This window comes from Sapajus apella, unplaced genomic scaffold (genome assembly GCF_009761245.1).
Source record: "Sapajus apella isolate SASKATOON/1434 unplaced genomic scaffold, GSC_monkey_1.0 scaffold4387, whole genome shotgun sequence".
NCBI lineage: Eukaryota > Metazoa > Chordata > Mammalia > Primates > Cebidae > Sapajus > Sapajus apella.
In genome coordinates this window covers 1-5,715 of record NW_022441313.1, presented here as the reverse complement: position 1 = coordinate 5,715, position 5,715 = coordinate 1, and the positions used below count along the sequence as shown (strand labels likewise).

The 5,715-nt window shown below is 44.2% G+C and overlaps 1 pseudogene across 1 annotated transcript; it reads right to left on the bottom strand.

Moving 5' to 3' along the window:
- Positions 1–2,866: 2,866 nt before the first annotated feature.
- Positions 2,867–5,534, bottom strand: LOC116547733 (annotated as a pseudogene). Its single transcript, XR_004267156.1, has one exon. The product of XR_004267156.1 is annotated as a 14-3-3 protein beta/alpha pseudogene (transcript).
- Positions 5,535–5,715: the final 181 nt, after the last annotated feature.

Here is a 5,715-nt window from a genome sequence, read left to right as displayed (position 1 = left end):
GCCACCTCCAATTTTCCCAGAAGGAGGCACAGAGAAATTTGGCACCCAACAGAAATGAGTTCAAATATCGGTGTCCCTAGTTCTTGGCTCAAGCTTCTCTGGTGCTCAGTGACTTCCTATGAAAGGGAATGAGAGGGGTCTGCAGTGACAAAATCATGCTTCTAGTGTCAGGCAAGGTGACACTCACCTATAACCCCGATAACGCAGGAAGCTGAGGTGGGAGAATTGCTTGAGGGCCTACCTGGGAAACACAGGAAGACCCCATCTCAAAAAAAAAAAAAAAAAAAATCCAAGCATGGTGGCTTACTCCTGTAATCCTAGCAGTTTGGGAGCCCAAGGCAAATGGATGACTGGAGGTCAGGAGTTTGAGACCATCCTGGCCAACATGGTGAAACCCCATCCCTACTCAAAATACAAAAGTTATCCAGGCATTGTGGTGCATGCCTGTAGTCCCAGCTACTTGTGAGGTTGAGGCAGAAGAATCGCTTAAACCCAGGAGGTAGAGGTTGCAGTGAGCCGAGATCACACCACTGCACTCCAGGCTGGGAGGCTCCACAGGGCAAGACTCCATCTCCAAAAACAAAAATGAGTAAGAGACATCAACAAAAATTGGTGATGAATGGGATAGCGGTGGCACTGCCCGGCTAAAATATATATATACATATATAAGTGTGTGTATATATATATATATATTTATATTTATATATTTATATATTTGTATTTTCAGTAGAAACTAGGTTTCTACTCGTTGGCTAGGCTGGTCTAGAACTCCTGACCCCTTGTGATCCACCCACATAGACCTCCCAAAGTACTGAGATTACAGGTGTAAGACACTGCACCCAGCGCCACCCCCTCCCAATTTTTCTTTTTTTTGAGAGGGAGTCTCACTGTGTCTCCCATGCTGGAGTGCAGTGGCAAAATCTCAGCTCACTTCAACCTCCCCCTCCCAGGCTCAAAGGATTCTTTGGCTCAGCCCTTCAAGTTGCTGGGATTACAGGAGTGTGCCACCATGCCATGCTAAGTTTTTTTTATTTCTGATATAAATGGGGTTTGGCCGTGTTGACCAGGCTGATCTCAGACTCCTGACCTCAGGTAATCCACCGGCATTGGCCTCCGAAAGTGCTGGAATTACACACAGGAGTCCACCCTACCCCCATCCAAGTAAATTTCTTGATTGCACAGAATGTATGGTGATATTGGTGGACTTAAGGACATCCTCTCCAGCATTGAGTGTTGTCAGTGTCTTGGGTGTGCTGCGCTGTTTGTTATTTGTTTTTTTTTTGATACAGAGTCTCACTCTGTTGCCAGGCTGGAGTGCAGTGGTGTGATCTTGGCTCACTGCAACCTCCACCTCTCAGTTTCAAGCGATTCTCCTGCCTCAGCCTCCTGAGTAGCTGGGAATACAGGCACAGGCCACCCCAACCAGCTAATTTTTTTAAAAAGTATTTTTAGTAGAGATGGGGTTTCACAATGTTGGCCAGGATGGTCTCAATCTCTTGACCTCATGATCCGACTGCCTCGGGCTCCCAGAGTGCTGGGATTACAGGCATTAGCCACTGTGCCTGGCCTGTGCTCTGCTTTTAAACTCTTCTTTTTAAAGTGGGACAGATTGGAAAGTGTGCCTTGTTTTCATGGCCCATATGAAGCTTGTTTTGAACTGTTTTATGTTCACAGTTTGGGATTTTTGAGGCAATATTGCTGAGCTGCCCTGTCAACCTGAATTTGAGCCGTTTATCTGCCACTAACCTTGCCATGTGACTATGAGCAAAGCACCTAGCCTCTCTGTTCTTCAGTTTCTTTATCTGTAAAATGCAGATTATGCCCAGCGCCTAGCAGTGATGTGAGGAATAAATGAAGCTATGTGTAGATCACTTTTACATGGTATGTGACACTTGGTAGGCACCAAATCATTATTGCTGGGAAGATCAGCACATTCTGGCTTGTCTGCACGCGCGCGCGCACACACACACACACACACACACACACACACACACAGAGAGAGAGAGAGAGAGAGAGTCCTAATGTCCTTTCCTGTTCTAGGGTCCCATCTGAGACACGGCATTCCATTTCATCATCATTTCTCCTTAGGGACTCTCTCTGGCTGGATCACTCGATGAGTTTCTTTTGATTACATTGAAATTAAATTTTGGTGCAGACAATGAGATCTCTGTTACATAATTCTTACGTTAAAATTTAGTCACAATGGCTGGGTGTAGTGGCTCATGTCTGTAATCCCAACACTTTGGGAGGTCGAGGCGTACTGATCACTGGAGTCCAGGAGTTCGAGACCAGACTGGGCAACATAGTGAGACCCCTGTCTCTACTAAAAATGGAAAAAGTTTGCCAGACATGGTGGCACACACCTTTAATACCAGCTATTGTGGATGCTGAGGCATGAGAATTTCTTGAACCCAGGAGGTGGAGGTTTCAGTGAGCCGAGATTGCACAACCATACCCCAGCCTGGATGATGAAGCCAGATTCTATCTCAAAAAAAAAAAAAAAAGGGAAACAAACTCAACAAATTTTTTTTTTTTAACTGATAAAATTTTTATTTCACTTTTGAATTTTTACACTTTTCCTGATTATTCTGTGTAAGGTGAAACTAGAACTGTTTAAAAGACATACACAAATCTAGTACATCAATAACCGGGGATTTTTCTTTTTTTGCTATACTATTTTCACAACCACGGGTGTGCTTGCTAGGCAATATAACCATCACAGAAGCAAACATTAGGCAGAATACTGGTAAGGAAAAACAAAGCAAGAAAAGAGCTACCAGATATACAGACAGGCTTGGTTCCACATTCACTACTGCATTTTCAAGCGCCAAGTATTAACTGCACATTTTTGTTCAGCTAGGAGGGATTTTTTTTTTTTTTTGGTTTGTTTTAAATCAGTGCATGAATGTTTCTTTTCTCATTTCAGCAGATGGACAAACAGATGGACTCTACAGCTAGGTGGAATATTAAAGGTAGAGGGGTGATACTGTGAGACTGACAGGCCTGACTACTCCCAATTCTCTCCACTGCAGTGTCCACACAACTTCCCTGAATACAGGGTCTCCTTAAAACACATCTGAGAGCTTAGCTGGATGAGTGCACTTGGGAAACCTGGTGACAGGCACTAAAAAGCATGATCCACGCCAGCCTCAATATAGGGAGAAATCATGGATATTTAAAAATACTTTTTTGAATCAGATCCTAGTATGACTGAAGAGCAACACTGTGTGGAGAACTGGAGGAAGACAGCTCTGGTGCCAGAAGCTCTTCTCAATCTTTAAAGCCAGGCTTGCTCACCAAGGTGCTCAGTAATGTCTCTTACCCCTGCCCATATATAGCATTAAAAAGTCAACAAAAGACAGATAAAGATAGAATTCAAAAAGGAAAAAAAAGTAAGGGAGCAGAGGGACAGAAACTTAGGAGAGAAGAGAAAACCAAAGTCAATAGTCAAAAAGGATGGTGGGAAAGAATGTTTAGATTCAAAATTTAAAAGCCCCGAGCTATGAAGAACCTGAAAACTGAGAGTACTCCTCAAGTGAAAGGCAATCTCTACAGAACATCAATCCTTTTTTTTTTTTTTTTTTTCTTTTGGAGATGAGGTCTCGCTATGTTGCCCAGGCTGGAGTGCAGTTATTCACAGGTGCAACCATAGGGCACTGCAGCCTTAAACTCCCAGGCTTGGCGATCCTCCTGCCTCAGCCTCCCAAGCAGTTGTGACTACATGCATGCACCACCATGCCTGACTCAGAACATTATTTTTAAAGGTATTAACCAGGAAACAGATAAGGTCACTCATAAAACACACAGCTTTTTTCTTGAGCTCAGTGTTAACAATGAAAATAGATCCCACTATTGAAGCACAAGTTGCAAACTGGTAACACGGTGAACATACTGCTGCAGGAAGAGGGGTTTAGTCAGGTGCATTATGTGAGCACTTGAACTTTTCAAGGTGTCATAAGCCAGTTATCTGCCACAAAGAATTTCAATTTCAGGATTCAAGTTTCCTCAGAGGAAGTCACTGTGGATATTTGTGGTCATGAACTTTTGAGTGGCAACAGCCCCAACAGGTCAAGTGTCTTTAAGTTCCAAACAACAGGCAGCATTACTGTGAATTACCATTAAACTCAAATGCCAGGTGATGTGTGTCTCACTCCAAGTTCCAGCATCACAATATAATCTCTATAACTTTCTGTACAACTTTACAATGGAATTGTCTATTTCAATGATTGTTTTGACATCAGATTAAACTTTCCAAAAAGTTACACATAATTCGGGTCTATTTTTTCTACCAGTAAGAGTTCCGCTAAATTACAAAACCCCATAATCACAGTGTTCAGTTTAAAAAAAAAATTAAACACACAGTAATCCTGTCAAATGTTAATCAAAATCAAAACTTCAGAATGCCGTGGCATTTATGTGACCAATCTGAGTTTTAGATACAAATACCAGCTGTTTATCCCATGAACAATTTTTGCTAGGCTGAGGCTGTGAAAAATCGAAAGTCTACGTACAATTTTTTTTTTTTTTATCGCACAAGGGATATGTGTGGAGGGTACAGAGTGACACTGAACAAATCACGAAGCATGAGAAACATTAGTTCTCTCCCTCCCCAGCATCTCCTTTGTCTCCCTGGTTTTCTGATGTCCACAGAGTGAGATTGTCCCTAAGTAACTGCATAATCAGAGTGCTGTCTTTATAAGACTCTTCATTCAGTGTATCCAATTCAGCAATTGCTTCATCAAATGCCGTTTTTGCCAGGCTGCAGGCCTTTTCAGGAGAGTTCAGAATCTCGTAGTAAAAGACTGAGAAATTAAGTGCCAGACCAAGTCGAATTGGATGTGTAGGCTGCATTTCTTTCTTACTAATTTCAAATGCTTCCTGGTAAGCCTGCTGGGAGTTCGACACAGTGGTTTGTTTGTTGTCTCCAGATGCCTTCAGAAAGATACCTAAAATAATCTCCTTTCATTTTCAAGTAGAACACCTTACTTTCAGGTTGTGTAGCATTGGGAATAAGATATTTGTCCAACAGTTCCAGAACATCATTGCAGATGTCCTGCAGTTCTGCCTCTATCTTCTCACGGTACTCTTTGCCCATCTGCTGCTTCTTCTCATTTCTCTCTGTTTTCTGCTCAATGCTGGAGATGACACGCCAGGAAGAGCGGCGAGCACCTACCACATTCTTGTAGGCAACAGAGAGCAGATTTCTCTCTTCATTGGAGAGTTCATGCCCCTGTTCTGTGACTGCCTTCATGGCTGCAGCCATATCATCATAGCGCTCAGCCTGCTCAGCGAGTTTGGCTTTCTGTACCAGCTCACTTTTATCCATTGTCATTCCGTAGGAGGGCTGCAAGGGACAAAGACACTTCCGAGCTAAGCTCCGAGCGAGGTGACTGCTTCCTTCCCAAGCCCACGCCTCAGGCGGTGGCGGCGGCGCTGCCTGCAGTGGCTGCAGCGGCGGCGGCGGCAGCAGCTACCCGGGATCCAGAATCCGCGGCGGCGGTGGCGGCAGCTCCACTTCCGCTCCGGCCACCACTTCCGCTCCGGCCCTGGCCGGGCTCCGCCCCCACAAAATTTTTATAGGGTACCCGGTAGTAGCCCTGGAGCTGGATGTGTAGTAGACTCCCGAAGTCTTAACCTGAAGTCTGCCCTACTGTGGCGAAACCTGCTCGTATGCCAGAAAACAGACCCAAGCTGCCGAAAACCAGCTGTATCATA